This window comes from Hyperoodon ampullatus (genome assembly GCF_949752795.1).
Source record: "Hyperoodon ampullatus genome assembly, chromosome: 3".
Lineage (NCBI taxonomy): Eukaryota > Metazoa > Chordata > Mammalia > Artiodactyla > Ziphiidae > Hyperoodon > Hyperoodon ampullatus.
This window is the reverse complement of record NC_136916.1, coordinates 10850914-10874508: the sequence shown is the minus strand read 5'-3', so window position 1 is coordinate 10874508 and position 23595 is coordinate 10850914. Positions and strand designations below refer to the sequence as shown.

Sequence of the window (23595 nt, the reverse complement as noted above, 5' to 3'; positions counted from 1 at the left end):
TTTTGCCTGTCTGTAAAGCTTTTGATTTCTCCGTTGAATCTGAATGAGACCCTTGCCAGGTAGAGTAATCTTGGTTGTAGGGTCTTCCCTTTCATCACTTTAAATATATCATGCCACTGCCTTCTGGCTTGTAGAGTTTCTGCTGAGAAATCAGCTGTTAACCTTATGGGAGTTCCCTTGTATGTTATTTGTCGTTTTTCCCTTTTGCTTTTAATAATTTTGCTTTGTCTTTAATTTTTGTCAGTTTCATTACTGTGTGTCTGAGCATGTTTCTCCTTGGGTTTATCCTGCCTGGGGCCCTGTGCGTTTCCTGGACTTGGGTGGCTATTTTCTTTCCCATGTTAGGGAAGTTTTCGACTATAATCTCTTCAAATATTTTCTCGGCTCCTTTCTCTCTTCTCCTTCTGGGACCCCTATAATGCGAATGTTGGTATGTTTAATGTTGTCACAGAGGTCTCTTAGGCTGTCTTCATTTCTTTTCATTCTTTCTTCTTTATTCTGTTCCGCAGCAGTGAATTCCACCATTCTGTCTTCCAGGTCACTTATCCGTTCTTCTGCCTCAGTTATTCTGCTATTGGTTCCTTCTAGTGTAGTTTTCATTTCAGTTATTGTATTGTTCATCTCTGTTAGTTTGTTCTTTAATTCTTCTAGTTCTTCGTTAAACATTTCTTGCATCTTCTCGATCTTTGCCTCTATCCTTTTTCTGAGGTCCTGGATCATCTTCACTATCATTATTCTGAATTCTTTTTCTGGAAGGTTGCCTATCTCCACTTCATTTAATTGTTTTTCTGGGGTTTTATCTTGTTCCTTCATCTGGTACATAGCCCTCTGCCTTTTCATCTTGTCCATCTTTCTGTGACTGTGGTTTTTGTTCCACAGACTGCAGGATTGTAGTTCTTCTTGCTTTTGCTGTCTGCCCTCTGCTGTCATCACATATTATTATTCTTCTTTATATTATAAATTCTTATATTATTATTATATTATTATTCTTTCTTGTGTCTCTATCACCTCTCCTCCTCTTATAAGGATACCAGTCGTATTGGATAAGGTCTACCTTAATTTTGTATGACCTCATCTTAACTTGATAATGTCAGAAAGACCCTATTTCCAAGTAATGTCATATTCATAAGAACTGAGGATGAAGACTTCAACACATCTTTCTTGGGGACACAATTCAACCTATAACAGTCTATCTTATGCCCTCCCTAAATTCATATACTTTCTGTGTGTATAATACTTTCACCTAATCACACTGTCCTCAAAAGTCATAGCTCATGCTAGCATTAACTCGAAGTCTAAAATCTCATCTAAATATCATCATCACAAAAAGTCCCAAATATCATCACTTAAATCATCTGAATCAGTTATGGGTGAGACTTAGGGTGTGAATTCCTCTTTGTGGAAAACAAGTTTTCTGCTTCCAAAATACAGTGGTAGAGCATCCATAACATAGACATTTCCATTCCAAAGGGGGGGAATTAGAAGGAATAAAGGGATAACAGGACCCAAGCAAGATGACAACTCAGTAGGGCAAGTTGAGTTTCAGGGCCATAGAATAATTATCTATGGCCAGATACTCTGTCCTGTGGGACTGCTGGGATGGCAGCCTTGCTCTTTGGGCCCATCAGGGCGGTGGTCTTATTCTCTTGGCCCACCACTGGCTCAGGCCTCTGCATCCATGGCTCTGCACTCAAAGTTACTCTTCTTTCCTTCACCATGATAGGGCTAGTTTTTATATACCTTTTACATACTTTTCTTCCACTCTTCTCTACAATTTCCATAGATAAATCTATACAATAGAGGAAAAGCAAAAGGAAAGGAAATGAGGAAAAACGGAAGGAATTAAGGTATAAAACCTGTGGTTGGAATTAAGGTATAAAACCTGTGGTTGGAATTTAACATTTGTTTTATTCATTCAAAAGTGTGGGATGGAGAAAACCTTTTCCGAAGTACGTGCAGAGCCATTCTACGTTATGTACCTGGGTGCATTCCTTTAAACCAGCATCCTGAAGCCTTGATTCAGAGTCATGCAGATAACCTGATTTCATTGACTTCTTCAGTTTTTCCATGGCCTTAAGTATTTGCTAACATAATGCCGCACAAATGGCTTATATATTGCTGTGCTAAGCAGCATTTCTGCTGTCAGCAGTGCACCAGCAAATGAAGTGCCTCATAAGGGAACCACTGAATTAAATGGTACACATGGGACTGGCTTTGTACTCTTCCACTTTGGAATGACTTCACCTTCTCAGTTCCCAAGTGAGATAAAACTCCTTCCATCTGTGCTAGACTTGCATTCTGAAGGGGTTTTGGGATTTATGATTCTTAGATGTGGAAGGCAGGAGCAGTGAAGCACTAACCAAATGTAAATTGCTACACTGGCTTTTATATCTGTTTCTGTTGACTGGGGAGTTAATTGCCTGTGTACTTTGTTTTTAACTATTGGGCTTAACTGAAAACTGAGAAGTTGACAAAACTACAAAAAAGTTAGAAGAGAATAAAAGAAAAGGATGAAGAAAACAGGTTGAAATTCAGAATGCATTTTCAGAATTTTCTGAACTGAAGACGAAGATTTAAAAGATGACAGTGTTAATAGTGTGTCCTATAGATAATGGTAAAATGTATATAATTTGTCCCTATAATTTGGTTAGCGCATTGGGTTTCAGAGTTAATCCCTTGAAATGTTCCTGAATGAGGAGGCACTAATTCTTGTCTTGATAATAAAGGAAGAGAAATACATGCAAACAGGTGTTAGACACTAAGGAATCTTCACAATTTTTTATTCTAGAACCCACCTGTGGCAACGTTTGGAACTGTGGTTACAATGGAGGTCTCAGATTCAGACAGACTAGGGCCTGTTAATAAACTTTACTTATTTTAGTAAGAAATTGTTGGGAAATATCAATAATAGTACCTTATTAAATATACATTCCACTTTGTAAATATTTGTTACCTAATGTCTGTTTGTTGGAATATTTTCCTCTGGAAAACCTGAAGAACATATTGATAGCACTACATAATCTTTAATGCTTTAGAAGCCAGTATGTCTAGTAAACCAATAAAAGCTATTCTTTCTTTTCAGAAATGAAACAGTATAGCATACTAAAGAAAAATGTAAATGACATTTCATTCATCTTAATTTAGTAATAATGCCGTACATGATTACTTGCCATTTGCCATCCCTAGCTCACTGGAAATGTTAGGATCATTCTGCCTGGTACTTTGATTGAGACGCTTATAAAGTAGTTTTGCTTTGTTGTAAATAATGTGGATACTAAGATGCGTTCTATTTCCATTACTCATCCTGCTGTACAAATATTCAGTGGTTTTCAGACTTTTTGATTTGGCCTTGCTAATCCAGCTCCTGGATCCCACTGTGTCTCTCCAGGTACAGCCCCAAAGGTCAGGCTGTTACCTCTTAAATATATTATCCAGCCCACTCTTTTTTAACAGGTGTAGGATTGTGTAACATCTGAGTTTATTACCTTTAACTTTTAAAAACTTTTCTCTTCTAGCCGAGCTCTTCTTTTACTTCTCATTTCTGTTCCAAGCACTTCCCTTCTTTTTATAGTTGTGCCCTATAGTAATGACTCACATTTATTAAAACTAGAATTTTTATGGTTGCTGAAAAAAACACAGAAGCAAAGCCATGTATACTGAAATTTAGCATAAGGGAACTCAAGTTTGGGGAGGCATCTCAGTGTTTCTTTCTGCTCCTTGGACAGTTTAATAAGTAGCTGTAGAACAGAGACAGACAAAAATCAAAGAACACCAGCCTACCCTAGGGATACCATATAGGATTTTTAGTCTAGTGAGATTGATCCTACTGTATCTCTGATAAGATGATGCTTAGAAATTAGAACCTGGGAATGTTTAGGAAACAGTTAACGGTCTGTGCTATTGGGTTGAGGGTTACTTTCTGATATCCTTCTTTCCTTCATAGATGAAACCAAGTTGACTCAGTGCTAAGTTGTTTCACTTTGACTAATTGATGTCTGCATGGTTAAGGTCTTAACCTAGCTTTTGGAAAAACATCTTTCTTTTAATTACCAAAGATAATCAAGCAGAATAGAATGGAATGCATCAATCTACACCATATTGGAAGGACACCAGACTGTCACATACCATGTCTGGCATGCCCAAATGATGATAAATGCCCAAATTATGATAAATAATAATATAATAATAAATGTCTGTTTCCATTTTTAAAACAATACATTCTCTCTACTGGGTAAATACTGCTTTAGATCTGCCACAGAAAAGAGAAAGGAAGACCATCTTTTCTTAGGATGTAGTATGACACATTCAGCTGTATTTTCAGTAATTTTTTTTCTTTGCTGACTTGTTTGTCGTTTTCCAGTTAGTTAGACAAATGTCACACTTTTCTACCAACTAGTGTTGTTTTGGTGTGATCTACTAGTTTGGATCTATCTAAGCTTTATCATAATTAGAGATGAAGATGAACAAGATAATTGTATCTATGAACCTATAGCAGAAAACCAGACTGACTTAAACAGTACTCGAAGAAGTGTGATAGCACATTAAAATATGTAGGGAATAACATGAACCTTAAGAAGGGCTAAAAGCAATGACTCTGAAGAGAAGTTGCCACCACTGTCTATGGCTTTTGTTAGTATTTCTGGCCTGTTTCATCCCAGGCTCTGCACTCCAGGTTAGAGACTTGGGTTACGCAGGCTGTGTTCTCCACAGTGTTAGAATGTGACATTATTTTGAGAAGAACCTATTTTTACCCAGGTTCAGAAAAGATCCTTTGCTCTCTCTGGGGTTTGGTTCAAAATAATATATGGGAGTGGCGGTACAGAAAAAATAAGACTGGCAATGAATTGATAATTGTTGAAAGTTACATAGGGGTTTACTCTTTGCTCTACTTTGTGTATGTTTGAAATACTCTCTAATAAAAGGTTAAAACAAAATAACAAAAACAAAAAATGTAATCTAAAAAATTATAAAAAAAAGAAAAAGTCTTTTTTTTTTTTGGCCACATCATGCAGCTTGTGAGTTCTTAGTTCCCCAACCAGGGATTGAACCCAGACCAGCGGTAGTGAAAGTGCCAAGTCCTAACCCCTGGACCACCAGGGAATTCCCCCCCAAACTCCTTTGTTAACACATGGCATCCAAGAATAGAGTATGTATATATAGTTCTGTGGTTTTAAACTTAGAGATTCATAGAATGCCTTTATCAGAATCACCTAGGGCACTTTTGGCAAATACATTTCTGGGGTCTCATCTCTGGAGATTCTAATTCAGTAGATCTGAGGAGGGAAACAGCTTTCCAGTGATTCTGATCTGCTGACACATTTGGGAACCGTTGTTAACTGGCTGGATTGTGTCACGAAACTCATTTGGCAAAAACGGATTTTGGTGAAGATGTGAAAAAGATAAAAAATGGTAAAACTAGTGAAATTGACAGTGTTACTTAAGGTAGAACTATGGCACTTTTTCGCAATTTACAGCCTCTGATGTTGGTTTCCTTGGAATGAGATCTAATGAGAATTCATAGAACATTAAAGCTGAAATTTTACATAGACATCTCTTGTCCAGTCTCTTCATTTTATAGACAAAAAATTTTTGGCATTCAGTTGATTTTATTTTTTAATGAGTAAACAGTGTAGGCAAGCGGGGACACATTAGAAATTCTACTTTTGCCTGTTAGCTAGGGATTTAATAGTTGTCTTAAGACTGGTTTGAATGCACACACTTCTGCTCTAGTCTTTCTCTAGGTTCTTTTTTTCAGGTATCTCAGCGGTTCTCAAGTTTAATATGTAGAAGAATTACCATGCAAAGTTGTATATACATATCTATACACTGTATTTTAAGGCAGATTGAAGGGATTTTCTTAATTTTAATTATGTAACATTTGACTACTGGTGACCATAGAGCTCATCCCCAACGTAAGATGTGAGTGCTGTAGTAAAATACCTGTCTCACTGTCATTAAGTGATTGGACATGTTACAATGGAGGAGGGAGAATAAATAACCGGAAATGGATATTCCTTCAAGAAGAAAAGAATAATTACTGACTAGTTCCCAAATTTCCTCTAAAATGAAAAGAGGCCAAAGACGTATTAACTAAGCATATAAGCAGAAGTTATATATCAAAATATTTTACTCTCAAAGGACACAGTGGCTGTTCTCTTTTGCTAAGAGGAGGTAGTACCAAGCATCTAGCTGTAGGGCAATTTCCTGGAACTTTGACAGAAAGAAAATGACTGGGCAGAGCTTCTGATTTGACATCATTTGGGTTTAGTGTCACGTGTTCTGAGCCAATTACAGACAGGCCATAGACAGCCTCCTCCCTGTACTCTCGACCGTGTTGCTCAGGTGTTGCTTTATTTTTTAAACCTATACATTATAGTTCAAATATAATATGGTTCCCATGGAGGAAATGCAGTAGTTCCATGTATAAAAACATTTAAAGAGAGTGGTTTCCTACTAGAAATCAAAGGGAGTATTTTATCTATAAGAAACTAAAATGGAAATTATTGAAAGGACAGTAGGCCACTTGTATAAAATGACAACTAGAAGTGACAGATTTATTTCAAGTTTTGGCAAATAATAATAATACCCCCAAAGTTTAGGTATTAAACTAGTCACTGTGTGGATAGTTAAACATTTTTATGAATTTAAATAGGGAGTGTATTATGAGTAGAATTTGGAAGAAGTATTAAAATAAGAACCTAAAATTGAATTAATTGTCATCTCATTCTGTTATTACCATTTACCCCAGACCTATAATGATCAATTTTCTCCTACTGGAGACATATCCTGTTCTGCTTTGCTCAGTCTTCTGTCATCATGAAGCTTCAATGCATCTGACAATAGAATTGGCAGCAGGAAGTGCAAAAACTGCTGGGACAGGTCAGTTTCAGTTTTTAGATAAGCAGTGCGATTTCTTTCATACTCTGTAACCAGAGCCAGAAAGTACACTATCTGAAGGAAGCAAGGTCCGAGTGGGAAGAACCTGAGCATTGAGTCAGGCCTGGGTCCAGTTATGATTGTTTCTGAAGAACTGGGTCACCTCAGGCATTCAGCTTCTGTGTGACCAGTTCTCCTTATAAAGTGGTATAAATACTACCTCCTTTACTACTGCATAAAGTTCTTGTGAGAATAAAATGTGATACTACATGTGAAAAGGGAAGTACAAGAGAAATATGAAGTGACATTTTTTACTCTGCTTTTATGTATTTGACTTTTCCATCCTAAACTTTTTTTGTTTTAATTTTAAATAACTAAAAGAACTAAGAATAGAATTACCATGACGCAGCAATCCCACTACTGGGCATGTACCCTGAGAAAACTATAATTCAAAAAGACACATGCACCCCAATGTTCATTGCAGCACTATTTACAATAGCCAGGTCATGGAAGCAACCTAAATGCCCATCGACAGACGAATGGATAAAGAAGATGTGGTACGTATATACAATGGAATATTACTCAGCCATAAAAAGAAACAAACTTGGATCATTTGTAGAGACGTGGATGCATCTAGAGACTGTCATACAGAGTGAAGTAAGTCAGAAAGAGAAAAACAAATATCATATATTAATGCATATATGTAGAACCTAGAAAATGGTACAGATAAACCAGTTTGCAGGACAAAAATAGAGACACAGATGTAGAGAACAAACATATGGACACCAAGGGGGGAAAGCAGCAGGGGGTGGGGGTTGGGGTGGGATGAATTGGGAGATTGGGATTGACATGTATACACTGATGTGTATAAAATGGATGACTAATAAGAAAAATAAATAAATTAATTTAAAAAAAAAGTTAAAATCCTGTCGTATGTATCTTCATTCCAGATGTGCAAGTTGGGGAATGGGCAGGAATTGGTGTGAAGTGACAGAGAGGCCAGGACAAAAGGATCTGTCTCATGGTGAAGAGCTGACTAGGTAGAAATGGCAATGCAAATCTCTTATTTTTAAAACAGTTTTTCTTCATATTATTTTTAGAGGGAATATTGTACAAATCTCTAGGATACTGGGAAATTTGGTCAAGTATTATAAATAATTTACTTATTCAGGATATAAGTGCAGTCTACAGATATTTGCAGTGTTTTGTTTCTAGAATAATCCAACACATGCTTTTGAGTTAATACTGAACAGAGAGAGCAAATGAGTTCTATACTTTTATTTTTTGGCATAAATACATGATTTACTAATGGCTTAAACCTGGTTAGATGCCAAAGAAGCAACTACATTCTTGCTATTAATATTTCATTGCTCACTAATAGCTTTTTGCATAGGAATAGAAATTTCTAGTGTTGTGAGGTGATGTAATAACAGTTCCTTTTGTTGATGTTATAAATGATGGAATATTGTTTTTATAAATAACTTGACTTTTAAATTTTATTCGTGAATCTGACCTAAAATATCTCAACATGGTAAGTAGAATATTTTCTAGCCTATATGTTATATAAAATGTTCCACTGATATTGCTTTACAGTCCTGTGGAATTTTTCTAAACACAGGAGTTTAGCCTTGTTGTGGTGTTTTGTCCAGTAACTAAGACCTTTTCTCTAGATAATTACTTCCTCTCCTTGTCTGGGGAGTTGCAGAGTCTGAAGAAAGGCTATTCTAATAAGCTCGTCTGTTCTTCTCTTGAAGCTTCTTGAACCATGTTATCGTTTTGTTTATAGTCTGTTGGTAACCCAGTACCTTGGCTGTATCAAGTTTGCTTCTCTGAGACTAAGTCATTATATTGTAAAAAACAAAAACAAAAAACAAAAGCTTTATATCCCCGGGAATTAATTTATTATATTGGATGCCTTCTTAATATTTTAAAATTGCCAATCACAAATATGGCTAAATGACTCCACCATTTACTAGTTATGGACCTTGAGAAATTTAAAGAACTTTTCTGTGATTCTGTTCCATTGTTGGTAAAAAGGGAGATAACAGTAGTACCTAAAAGATTTGTTATGAAGATTTAAAGAGTTCCTTACGTTTAAGTACTGAACATAGAGAGCACATAGTAAGCACCTGATAAAAATTAGCTGTCATTGTTATTATTATCAAGTGTGAAGATAGTACTGTTATTGTAAAAGATATGGATGTTGGAGCAGTATTTGTATTTACTCAAATACTTGAATGGGCAAGTATTTAAAAAAATGAATCATTGTGTTTATATTGTTTACCTGTCTCATAAAAATAAGATACAAAATGTGGATAAGCCAATCTCTACTTGAATTTTTATATTTGAATTCTGTATAATTCTGTATAATTTGTTGTGTAAGACAAAAAAATACATAGATAATAGATCCAGAGAGAACATTTAAAAATTAATAGCATTACAAACATTTTGAATGATACCAAAGAACCATTTATTTTGTGCTTCCTTAATTGTGATTCAGTTGGCTATTATAGTAGATGATTTTGGTTGTCCCCAAAAACCAGTCCCCACCCCCTCTTCCTCTTCCTTGTTAACAGAGTTCTGATTCCATTCGGGTATCTGCTTTTCTCTCAGTGACGCAGAGTTAGATCCTGATAGATCTTATTCAATTTGATGCACCCTCCTATTCCCCTTGCTGGTAATTGATTTAAGCAAGCGTGTGTTATAAAGCTGTAACAAATGAAAGGGAGGGAAAGTCTGCTGAAGGGATTCTGAGAAATGTTTTATTTGCTCTAAAATGGGAAAGCTCTCCTTTCCTGCTTCTGGGCACTATGATGCTTGGAACTTTTGTAGCCATCCTGTGATCATGAGGTCATAAGCTTCAAGACAAAATTGATACGTGAAGATGGCAAAGCAGTAAGATGAAGCTAAACTTGGGTCCTTGAAGATGATGTTAAAGTATTGAATTAACCAACATTGGAATCACCAAGCACTTGAGATCTTTTGTAAGATAATAAATTCCCTATTAGTGTCATTTAGTTGAGTCAGAGTTTTCTGATACAGATAAAAGCATCCTAAATAACATTAGCTGAAAGCATCCTAAATAATATTACTCATCGTATATTTTTGTTTTCTTGTAATGGCATGTTAAAAATTATATAAATGGAAAATATAAGTAATTTATAACTATGTGGGATTCTGTAGATGCTTAAATACTTATACAGAATATTTTCTGAAAATATAGTAGCATTTGACATCTTAAATAGAAGTAGAACCACTTCCTATAGTGTTATCATAGCAATACTTGACAATATTTTTTAATTTAAAAAAACTATGTTAAATTTTTTAACTTTGAAAATTTATTTTTTAACTTTAAAAATTCTTTTACTATATATATGCTATATGTATAGTGAACTGCATAAATCTTAGGTTAAACTTTTATCAGTTCTTATAAAGTGAACACACCTGTGTAGACCACCACCCAGTTCAAGATATAGAACATTACTAACTTCCCAGAAGTCTTCTCTGTACTCCCTCAAGTCAACATGGTCCCTTCATCCCAGGGTTAACCACTTTTCTAAACAGAAAAATTTTCCTATTTTGAGTGTTATATATTTGAGTCATAATACGAACCCTGACTTCTTTTGCTTAACGATTTGGAATGAGACTTATTTACGTTATGTGTAGCAATAGCAGTTTATTTTAGTTTCTACTTAGTATCCTATTGTGTGGCTATACCACAGTATATCCATTCTATTATGTCAGATGCTGGATTTTTGACTACTATGAATAATGAAGCTATGAACATTCTCATACATGTTTTTCATTGTATATATAGCCATACGTTTCTATTGCATATATTGGATATAATTAGGAGTGGGATTGCTGGGTCATAGAGTAGCAAATGTCCCTCTTTAGTAGATATTGTCAGAGAGTTTTCTTTTTTATATATAAATTTATTAATTTATGTATTTATTTTTGGCTGTGTTGGGTCTTCATTGCTGCGCGCGGGTTTTCTCTAGTTGCAGATAGCAGGGCTACTCTTTGTTGCTGTGTGTGGGCTTCTCATTGTGGTGGCTTCTGTTGCAGAGCATGGGCTCTAGGCGCGCGGGCTTCAGTAGTTGTGGCGCACAGGCTCAGTAGTTGTGGCACACGGGCTTAGTTGCTCCACGGCATGTGGGATCCTCCTGGACCAGGGCTTGAACCCGTGTCCCCTGCTTTGGCAGGTGATTCTTAACCACTGCGCCACCAGGGAAGCCCGCCACAGAGAGTTTTCTGAAGTGATTATATCAATATATAGTTCTGCCAGCCATTTTACACGAATGTAAAATTTGTTCCACATGCTTGCCAACATATAATATTGTAAATTTTAATTTTAGCCTATCTGATGTTGTATGGTGCTATCTCGTAGTTTTAATTTTCATTTTAATTATCATTTTCCTGATAACTAATGAGGTTGAGTGCCTCAATCTTTTAGAGTTCTTATGTACACAATTTTGTGATCTCTGAATAATATGTTTATTTCTTCCTTTCTGATTCTCATCCCTTCAATTTGTTTCTTCCTCACTGCACTAGTTAGGAATTCAAGTACAATATTGAATAAAAGTAGTCATGCAAAGATAACAGACATTCTTTTTTTTTTTTTTTTTTTTTTTTTTTTTTTTTTTTTTTTTTTTTTTTTTTTTGCAGTAGGCGGGCCTCTCACTGTTGTGGCCTCTCCCCTTGCGGAGCACAGGCTCCAGATGCGCAGGCTCAGCACCATGGCTCACGGGCCCAGCCGCTCCGCAGCATGTGGGATCTTCCCAGACCGGGGCACGAACCCCTGTCCCCTGCATCGGCAGGCGGACTCCCAACCACTGCGCCACCAGGGAAGCCCGATAACAGACATTCTTGTTCCCATTTGGGAATATTGGGAAAGCCTCCAGTATTTCACCATTAAATATGACATTTGCTGAAGGTTTTTTGTGGATAAATTTATCATATTAAGAAAGTTTCCTTCTCCTCATTTGCTAAGCTTTTTTTCATGAAGGTGTTGAATTTTATCAAGTTCTTTTCTGGATTTGGTGCACTACTAGAATGATCATACAAGTTTTATACTATATTCTGTTAACATGTTGAACTGTATTGAATGGCTTTTAATATTAAACTGATCTTGTATTTCTGGAATAAATCCAATGTTTTCTAATAAATTGTCATTTTATGTATCGCTAGATTCATTTTGCTTCACATGTGTGCAGCTTAGAAATCAGAAGTGCTTTTGGGAAAAGTGTCTACAGAAAGTTAGCTTACTTCTTTTTCGTTCTTCTACTCTTGGGTCTAAATCCCTCAAGTTCTGTCTGCTTTAGTAGCATGGAACTCCAGTTTTTGTCACCCTAGGTCAGTAAGACCAGTGTAGCCTCTAGGTTACACATTTTGTTTGAACTCTATGTAGACTTGCAAGTATCTTGAAAGAAAAAAAAATGTAATTAGAGCATTCACCTCAGTGGAGTTTCTTTTATCAGGATCTTGGCCCCTCACGTCCTGGTTGTTTTGGTTACTTTCCTTCAGACAGTTAGGATTTTTGTTGTTTGTTTGTTTTCTTTTATATAGGTCTTAGAGTTAGCCTCAGCAAGAGGGTTAGTTTGAAACAAGTTATAATTTAATGGCTAGAAGTGGGACTTCCACAGTATGTTTTAAAAGGCTCTGTGCGAATCTCTTGCAGCATTTATCTAAAGTTCAGTCCATCCGTAGTATATATTCTGAAAAAAATACAAACAAATGAAAAGTAAGCATATGAAGAATCCACTTCCTGACTCCCCTTTCCCTTAGATGCCTCCACTTTTCCCTCCATAACCAACTGTGATTGTACTGACAGAGTTCCTGGTACTTAGTTGCTCCTGTTTTCTCTCCTAGCATCTTTGATGATAAAAATATACAGTACTTCCATGTCTTCTTGAAAACTGCTAAAATCTAGCATACATATCTGAGTATAATTTATTTTGTTTCTTGGGTAATAGCCCTGTAAAATAGGGTGCTAAATTACTTATACAGTTCTTATTTCTTGCACTTCATTTTCATTGTTAAGCCTTGAGATATGTATCCTGTCTCTGGCCCTTTAAATACCTAAAGGAGCATTTAGAAGTCTAGATGGCAGCAGTGACCCTCCGGATTTGCTATTAGTCCCTCCTGTTTCTTCTTGTTGTTTCTTCAGCTCTGTAGTCTCTTGCCTTCTCTGGAGCCTAATACTTAACGTGATACTCTTTTTCTTTAATAACTCACAGAGATGTAGACTATTTTTCAGTTTTACTTTTTACAACTGTTTTTTTAAATAAGTAATTTAGTTTTTTTGTAAAATTTTGGAAGGCACAGAAAATTGCAACAAAGAAAATAAAAAGCACCTGAATCTTACCATCGTAAGAGAATCACTGTTAAAATTTTGATATAGCGGGGGGTGGGGGGGTGGGATGAATTGGGAGATTGGGATTGACATATATACACTAATATGTATAAAATGGATAACTAATAAGAACCTGCTGTATAAAAAAATAAAATACAAAAATTCAAAAAAATTTTTGATATATACTCTTCAAGAAAAAAATGTAATCTTTTCTGTTGTTTCAGACAATTGTTCTGTCTCTGGAATCTATCCTTTTTTGCTGATGGTTATATGGGAACAGAGATTAATACCCTTCTTTTCCCCCAAGATTTGTTGTGTATAAATTGTAGTGTAAGGGTGATGTCTAAGTTCTTTCATTTTTCCAAATAACTCATGTGCCACAAGGCTCATAATATTGCATACTTATTGGTATCAATGCAGTCATAGTAGCTCAGTGCCTCTAATGAAGAGTAGTTTTCATTGCCAGTCTCAGCCCTATGGGATAAGTGAGTCTCTACCTTTCTTCACCTAAGGAAGGAACTGCATCTTCTTAGGTCTTCTGCTTGATAGGTAAAATACTCATCAGGTCAAGTAAGCATCAATGAAATTCTCTCTTTGAGCAAAATGGGATTTGTTCATATGACTAGCAAACTTTCTGTTTTCTAGGAGAGTGAGATTTAGATCTTGGTCATACGGAGGTAAGTTCCAGATGCCTTAGTAGCCCCTTTTAATCTGCTCAGGTATTAGAAGTGAACATTGTTTGCCTCTTTAAGCAATCACTAAATATCTAGGATTTCTGAAATTTGATGTTCAGGCATTTTAAGAGGTAAAGAAAATCATGACTCCCACTTCTAAAGTTTCACTTAATTGGAGGAGAAAGAGAGTAAAGCAGATGACTAAAACCTGATAAGTTTCCTGATTCATTTAATTTTTGTTCAAACCACTTAAAATTCAATATAAAAGACCTGTTTTGACTTTATCTGTTACTATCTATATGTTCTCATGAAGATATTAAATTGCCTGAATCTAATCAATACTAGCATAAGTCAGTTATTCTGCTTACAGATATAATATTACTAATTTTACACCACATGACTTATTTAGTGTATGGCTCTATGTCTAGTTTGATCATAAAATCGTAGAGTTGGGATTTTTACAAGTCATCCTTGATTTATCAATATCTTTTTTCAGTAGTTTCTAAACTTTAGAATGCAGAAAGATCATCAAAGGTGCTTTTGAATAGTTCAGACTCCTGGACTTGGTTCACAAAATATTTTAAATAGATCTAAATGGGTCTCAGAAAGCTTGACAAGTACTCCTGACAGTTCTGAGGGAGGTGTTACATGGACCATTTTTTGAGAACCATTTTTTGTGTAACTTACATGACTCCTAGCAGGTGGTTATTTACCTTGCTAGAAGATGCACATGCACTATGGCTTCTGGATCATTGAAAATTGTCAGTACATTTCCAAGAAAGAGAAAAAAATTTCATCATTTCACAAAGAGGGAGGAGCTATTAAATTACATTTTTTACTTAAGATCGTATGCATATCAAAGATAATTAGTAATAGAGGCTAGAATATAACTCTAGAGGCTAGAGTATAACTCAGACCTCCTACACTAATCTGAAACTACTAGGTCACCTTTGTTTTCATTGGTATCTGAGTTTCTGTTATTGCTTTGTGCTTGGCATTCTTCTCAGAAGAGACATTCATCAAGATTCACTACTTTAAAGGTTCAACCATCTGGAAACACTCTTTATATTGTGCAGCATTAAATTCAAAATAGATCTCAAAATATGGAGATGTGGAGAATTCACTGATGGTATTTTTGAGTTATTTTGTTTGGGGCTGGAGATCAAAATAAGAATTAATTACCTTGATTTTTTTTAAAAAAGAGGTTGTAGAATCTCAGACTCCACCTGCTTTACGGTTTGATTCATTCATGGATAAAATATTCCAAAGGTTTTATATTTTTAAAAAGTGTCTAAACTTGAAGCATTTATACCATGATTAAGCATAGGAATGCTAGTTTTATTCATAGTTATTATATTCAAGTAATGCAGCTGCTTTCTCTGAAATGAATACTATTTGCTATACATGACTTTGTCTTGAGGTAGAGGCCAGTGTCAGTTTGACAGGTAACTATGGATAGACTCCATTTGTCCTGTATTGCCAGAGCAGATATCTAACCTATCTCTCAGTGGTCCCATCAGGCAATATTCTGCAGACAGAGGCGAAAAGAACCCTCCTGCTAGCTGATCAGTGGGAGTTCTACTAAGCCTCTCTCTGATGAAGGTCTTTCTCTTGCCCATCTTACTGTGTGGCAAGGCTCTTGACAAGATTTCTGACTTCTATCATAGAACAGAAGTTAAAGACATCTTGGTAGTACTTTGATCTCTTGTGAAGTCAGGCAGCAGGAGCACCCCATGTGATTTGCCTGGAAAATATCCATGTTTCTAGTGTGGATTGTAGCCTGTAATGTAGCCATTTGTATTTTTATAAATAACAAATTTAAACAAACCAGATTAAAATATTACAAAGGAAGTAAAATATTTGTCGATTAAGCATGGAGAGATATCAGCTCTATTTTCATAATTCTTATAATTTATGGCCATTCATAATGCAAATATACTAATGACATGTCTGCTTGTTTTTTGTTTGTTTCTTTTTTGAGGTTATTCATATTAGCTAAATTTCTCTTGTGAAAATTGAAATTTGCTGGCTCATATTGGTTTTTCACCGTAGTTTGTATTTCAGCTATATAAGATACCCTAATAGAGGATTTTCTTATTTTACAGATCGGGAAACCAAGGCAGAGATAGCCCCAATAACTAAGTGTATCCCAGAAAACCCTCAGATGAGGTATTGGGTATTATCATTCATTTTAGCAACGCTAAGGCATTGGGCAGCAAGATATCTGTGTGGAAGTATGTGTAGGGGGGCAAGTGATAGGTTCCTAGAAAAGGAATAACCTTTGCTAGGACTCATCTGCCTTTCTTTCCTCATCCTCCTATACAAAACAAGAATACATGTTTTCATATACATGTGCTCATCCTGGACTTCAGTTTCTTTCATTCATTCATTTGTTCATTCATTCACTAATTCACATAACAAATATTTGGTTGTCAGGTACTCCCAGTCCAGAAGACTGTAGATAAATGATTTAAAATGAGTATTACAAGACATAATAGAAATACCATCAAAATGCTAAGAAAAAATAGTCAGTTCTATCTCCGGGTGAGATGGGGACTCTTACACAGAAGAGTCTACGAGCCTGAACAGGTGTTTGCAGAGAAAGCTGGCATCCTACCTGTGCTCTCACTCTAAATCTCTCCTAAGCAGGAGATACGCCTGTGAAGAGAAGGAATTCTTGGCATTCTATTTAAAACTTGCTTTTCTTTGTTGCAAGTAGGGTATCTAACATTTGAAATTAAAATGCGACCCCTTTCAGAAGTCTCCTACTGAGACAGAATGAGGGAAAATCTGTGTGGCCGCTTCAGCAGAAGGCTGTGGATGGCAGAGGTAGCAAGTAAACAACCTTATTTTCATGTTAAAGTGTCCTGGAGAGCTGGGGTGGGGGGTGCCAATGGCTGTCCTGGGACAAATGGTAAAACCTCAAAGTCAGACAATACAGGATTACGAAGATTTGGGGAGGGGAGGGAGTTGGGGGTGGGTTCAGGCTTCCCGAATTGCGCCAAATAGTGTCAGATAATAAAAGGACAAGGGACAAAGGCGTAAAGGTAGCTACTCTCTCCTTGTATTTGAATTTCCACGTTTCCTTTGAATCAGATGGGGACTTGCTTCTGTTTAGGCTGACACCCAGGTCTGATATAGCAAAGCAGCCATATCCATAGTTTTTTTGTTTGTTGCTTTCATTGTTGTTGTTGTTTTTTAAACTGTGGATAAATAGCCACTTCTCAGAATCACTCAAATACCTACTTCACTCCTCTCCTGGTCCTGGCCCTTTGGTATGAAACACCTGGACATCCCCAACTAAAAGAGGATCTCTGGATCTGCAGGGGACCCCCCAGGACCATGCTCTAGTACTGTGGCCAGCATTGTTTGGTATCCATGCCATACCGTCATTAAATATGTTGAATATCAGTACAGTGAAACCCATGGTGATAAAGTTAAGGCCATCAGTTTAGTTAATGAAGAACTAACACTACCATCTTCACAGTGAGCTCAGCAGTGTCCTACAACTGTGTAGGGAAGTCCTTGAATTAAGTCTGATAAAAAAGTGAATTTTTGAGGTAGAAATTAAAATTAAGCAGACAAAGAAATTCAGGCAAAATTCTAGGATATTTCTTGGCATTCATTTTGCTTTAATATGGTATCTCAATTTCTAGAACCTTTTTTTAAAGTATATAAGCTTTTTAATATGTTTATGTTAATATAATTTTAATAAGTCTATAGTATTAAGAAAAAAAGGCAAATATGGCTTTGCTGATTGGTTGCTTCTGCCTTTCCAGCCATCAGAACCTGAATATCAAAGGCTCAAATTATATATCCTTATAATCCTTCCCACCATTAAAGAGATGCTTGTCCCAGATTAAAGGCACAGATTCTAGAGATCTCTTTCATTTCTAACAGGATAAAGCTGACTAATGAGATAATTTCACAGTATGTTACCAGCCATCGAATTTTTTTTATTGGTATCTGATGTATCTGACTCATGTTTTAGATATCTAAGGAAGCAGAATATGTGTTGAACGGCTACTTTGTGTATTACATTCCTGATTCTTTCTGAAGTTTCTTAGTATTGAACATGGCCACTGTAAGAATATAAGAGAATTAAATATATGCTCAAAGAAATAGATAAAAATATAAACCAGATGACATATACAGTGCTAGAAAGAAATCTAGGGTAGTCGTTTCTAAACTAATACTCTGCAGCTTTGCTTGTATTTCTTCCTGTCCTATTACAGTATTGCTGTGACAATACCTATTACATCTCCACTTTTAACAACCTTGTTAAAATTCTGCAGGAGCAGAAATGACTACAACTGTCTCCAGTTTAGGGGAAATAGATTTCTGCCGTTGATTACTTTGTTCTTCAAGAAAATCCAATTTTTTATTTAACAGTTAATTTTTATAGTACTTAAGCTTATTATTTAACACTTTTGTAGCACTTGCTACTTAAAAAGTGCTTTACAACAATTATTTCCTACACCTCACTTTTCTAAGGTGGACTTAGCCTAATTAGAGCTGTTGAACCTAGTGTAAAACTGAGGCCAAGTTTTCTGTTTTAAATCATTAAAGGTTCCCATTACTGATTTTTTTATAATAAAAGTTGAGACCATAGCCTAAAAATGAAACAGAATTCAGAGCTTTGAATGTCTGCCTCCCTGGGCACATTATGCTTGCTGTGTCTTATCGTGGGATTGGAAGAGGATCTTCCCCTCACTACTGAATCACAGCATTGTCTTCTGCAGGAAGGCTCAAAAGTGATGAAGTGGTGATTTACCAATGTCAAGTAAATCTTTTCAGGTCGAAAACACAGATTTTTAATTCAGTAATGAAGTGCTTTCATTTGTGAAATCCTTGAATATCTTGCTTCAATTACCTTGGTGACTTAGGCTCTGTCTAGAAAACTAGGAATATTTTTTCATGTGAATAACTACTTTATTCATCTTGTTATCCTCATGTTAAAATATATAGTGAGTACTTAATTATTTTATTAAAAAGTGATAATCATGATCATCTTTGCTTCCTGTTCCTAAACCTAAATATAAATTTTCTTATTCACGAAAGATTGATGTAATTAACTAACATTTGTGGCTGATCATTTGTTTATTTAATAGGTTTATTTAAAGTACTTCTTTACTCTTACCAAATGTAGTTCTTACCTGTTATCACTGGAACAATACCAATTTTGTGTTAACATATTGTTAGAAATCACCAATACATTTTCTTCATGAAGTTTAGCCTTATTTATAGCAACTTGCAATAAAAATTGGTCAATTATACATTATTTTAGGGATGAAAATCAGGAAATCATTGTCATTTTTCAGATATCAGATCTTCCTCATCTCCCAGTAGGAAAACAAATTGTTGACTACAGTTAAATTGAATTATTTGGGTATACTAGGGAAATAACCAATCCAAACTGGTAAAATATTTTGGGTCTTGGATTATTTTCTACATTTTGAAAATTAGGTTGAGGCTGTACCAGCATTCTTCTAGTCCAAACCATTTATCTAGTTTCTGTTTCTTTTTCAGAGAGTCTTGCCCTTCAAAATGTGGATGTTTGTAAGGGACAGAGAACTCATCACATATTTGTATTAGACCATCTCTTACTATTAGATTTTCATTTATATTGAACCAAAATATGGTTTTAATCAAACGAAGTAACCCCTTTATGGTGAGTTGAAGAATTTGGGGGCAGATCAAAGAAAAAACATGGCCATGAGGTGGCAGGAACACAGAATGGCTTTATTTGGGTGGCTCAGTTGCATGAGAGGGGAAGTCCCAGGTGGCAGACGTTCCAGAGTCAGTGGGTCAGTGTCCCCTCTCAAAAGGGAAAGAAGTCAAGAGAACTCCTGGGAGAGTGGGGAAGTGGAGAGAGGCCTTCTTGTCCAGGTGATGCCATGTCGCTCAGTTGCAAGACGGGGAGTCTCTGGGTCAGAGAGCTCTGAAGGGCGGCGGAGGCTTGGGATCTTTTATAGGGCCTGCGTGTGTCTTACCTATGGCTAGCAGGTGTTGGAATGAAGTTTTGCAGAGTGTGCAAAGCAGGTAGGCTCTAAATGGCTAAAAAATGCTTATTGAGGCAGTATTTAAATTGGGTGTATAATCATTTGAGTTTGGCTCTGGTGGGCTTTGAGCTAATGGTTGAACCGGCTGTGAAGAATTGTAACATAGGAACAATATCCATGAGCCGTCATTAGCTCATTTACATAACACTCTTAGAGATGATTAGAAGATATATTAATATATCTGTACAATATAGATACTAATATCGATAGCTCTGTCTTTTTTTTTTAACATCTTTATTGGAGTATAAGTGCTTTACAATGGTGTGTTAGTTTCTGCTCTGTCTTATTTTAAAGATTTTTTAGGTAGTGTTCATGTCTTCCTTGAGTCTTTACTTTTATCTGGCTTAAATATTTCTGGTTTCTCCAGATTTAACTTATGGTCATTCTTTATTTTTTTTCTTTAAAGTTTATTTTTTTATTTTCTTAAAATGTACAATCCAATGGTTTTTGATATATTCACAGAGTTGTTAAACCATCAGTACTGGCTATTTCTGGAGCATTTTTATCACTCCAGATGGAAAGGTCATACCCATTAGCTAGCAGTCACTCATCATTCCCCCCATCCCTACCCTTTGGAACTACTAATCTACTTTGTTTCTGTGGATTTGCTTTTCTGGATATTTCATATAAATGGAGTCATACAATATGTGGCCTTTTATGTTTGGTGTCGTTGATTTAGAAGCTGTCCATGTTGTAGCAAGTATCAGTGTTTCATTACTTTTTATGGCTGAATAATATTCCACTGCATAGATATGTCCCATTTTGTTTATCTGTTCATCAGATGGTGGACATTTGGCTTATTTTTACCTTTGGACCATTATGAAAATGCTGCTATGAACATTTGAGTACAAGTTTTTGTGTGAATATATGTTTTCAATTATCTTGGGTATATAGCTAATAGTGGAATTGCTGGATCATATGGTTAACTCTATTTTTAATTTATTGAGACTTTTATTTTCTTTTATTGTTGAGTTGTTACAGTTCTTATATATACTAGAATCAATTCCCTTATCTGATATATGATTTTCAAATATTTTATACCATTCTGTGAGTTGTTTTTTTCACTTTCTTGATAGTATTTTTGGAAGCACAAAATTTTAAATTTTGATGAAGTCCAATTTGTTTTTTTTCTTTTGTTTTTCATCCTTTTGGTGTCATATCTAAAGATAGGTTTCCAAATCCAAGGTCATGAAGATTTATCTCTATACTTTCTTTAAGATTTTTATAGTTTTAGCTATTACATTTAAGTCTTTGGTTCATTTGGGGTTACTTTTTGTATATGGTGTGAGGTAGGAATGTAACTTCATTCTTTTTCATGTAAATATCCAGTTATCACAGTGCAATTTATTGAAAAGACCATTCTTTCCCCCACTGAATTATATTGGCACTCTAATCAAAATTCAGTTGACCATAAATGTAATGCTTTACTTTTTGACTCTTCAATTCTATTCCATTGATCTATATGTCTGTCTATATGTCAGTACCACATTATCTTGATTACTTTAGCTTTGTAGTAAGTTTGAAATCAGGTAGTGTGGGTCTTTCATCTTTGTTCTTCCTTTTTCAAGATTGTTTTGGCTATTCTGAGTCCCTTGCATTTCCCTATGAATTTTGGGATCAGCTTGTCTAGTTTAAGTCTTCTCATTCCTTTGTCTTGGTCAGTCTAGCTAATGATTTGTCAACTTGGTTGATCTTTTCAAAGAACCAACTTTTTAGTTTTGTTGATTTTTAAAAATTAAAAATATTTTTGTTTTACTTATTTCCAGTCTGATATTTATTTCATCCCTTCTGTTTTATATTTAATTTCTTCTTCTTTTCTAGTTTCTTAAGTTAGAAGTCTAGGTTAACTTGAAATCTTCATTTTTAAGATGGGCATTTACAGCTATAAATTTTCCTTTTAATACACTGCCCTAGGTATATCCACTTATCTCGGTGTGCTGTGTTTTCATTTTTATTCATCTCAAAGTGTCTATCTGTGATACTTTCTTTGACTCATTGGTTAACTGTGTTGTTTTTTTCCACATATTTGTGAATTTCCAAATTTTCTTATGTTACTGATTTTTTATTTCATTCCATTTTGGTCAGAGAACATATTTGGTGTAATACAAATCCTTTTAAATTTATTGAAACTTGTTTTTGGTCTGTCCTGGTTATCCTGGACAATGTTCCATGTGTACTTGAAAAGAAGGTATATTCTGCTCTTGTGGGATTGAGTGTTTTCTAGATAGATGTCTGTTAAATCTGGTTGATTTATAATGTGGTTCAAGTCCTTTACTTTCCTATTGATCATCTACTTAGTTATTCTATTCTTTATTGAAAGTAGGGAATTGAAGTGTCCTACTATTGTTGAATTTTCTATTTCTCCCTTCAATTTTGTCAGTTTTTGTTTCGTGTATTTTAGTGCTGTTTTTAGGTACATACATGTTGACAATTGTTATGTCTTCTTGATAGATTGACCTTTTCATCCTTAAAACTTTTGTTCTTCTTTGTCTCTAGTACCAACTTCTGTTTTAAATTGTATGGTATTTGATATTAGTACAGCCACACCAGTTCTCTTTTCTTACTGATTTCATGGTATGTTTTTTTCTGTCCTTTTACTTTCAACCTATTTGTGTTTGAACCTAAAGTGTGCCTCTGGTATACCACAGGTAGTTGAATCATAGGTTTTTTGGAGGAAGGTAATCATTCCTTTTTAGATCTCTTCAGTTGGACTATAGTCTCTTTAAACTGAGGTTCTAAATACTGAAATTAATAATCTATCTGTGAATGATTGTTTATTCTATATTACTTTATTGCCTTTAATGCAGTCAACTGTTGTTTTAGTATTTGGGGGGCAGTCATATCATAATTTGGCAACTTATGTGGCTGATTTTTGTGAATCCAGTCACAGGACCCTATATTTTTATATTAAATCTTATTTTGTTCTAATTAACCTATTGTCCTTTCAGTTTCTGCTTTTATCATCTTGTATATTCAGTGTCATTCCAATGATGATGATTGTGATGAGTGCTAACATTTAATGAGTATGATTGGGCATTCTATTTACCTAATATAAACTCCACTCTGTCAGTTGTTAGATGTGTGATCTCAGACAAGTTATTTAACCTCTTTACCTCAGTCTCCTCATCTATAAAGTTGGGATGCTGATAATCAATCACATCTAGCTCACTGGGTTGCTTTGAGGATTAAATGAATTAATATATGTAAAGTGTTTTAAAAATAATGACTAGCATATAATAAATACCATACAAGCATTTGTAGAATAAAATAACTCTATGATGTAAGAAGTATTATTATTCTCATTTTATAGATAAGGAAGATAGGATTTCAGGAGACAGTAATTTGCCCAATGTTCCATTGCTATTAAGTAGTTAATCTGGGACTTGAACTAAAGTGTGTCTCACTCCAAAGTCTGTGTTCTTGTCCACTAATTCTTTAATATCATCCGCTCAATGCTTCATTCAAACTGTCATTAAACACATTGAAGAAAAGAGTGCCAAGAGTGGGGGCCTTGGAATTCACTACCACAAATTTCCCTCTATTAATCAGAGCCCTTTTTATGATTATTCAATAATATCTTCAAATCTTTTATCCATTTCTCCTTGAGTTTTAGCAACTTCAAATAAAA

General features: G+C 35.3%; 1 protein-coding gene across 1 annotated transcript in view; it reads left to right on the top strand.

Annotated features, from left to right (window-relative positions):
• GPR158 (G protein-coupled receptor 158) overlaps nt 1–23595 on the top strand; it is a gene marked incomplete at both ends in the record, with an annotated part of 307652 nt that overhangs the window by 108526 nt on the left and 175531 nt on the right. The window lies entirely within an intron of this gene.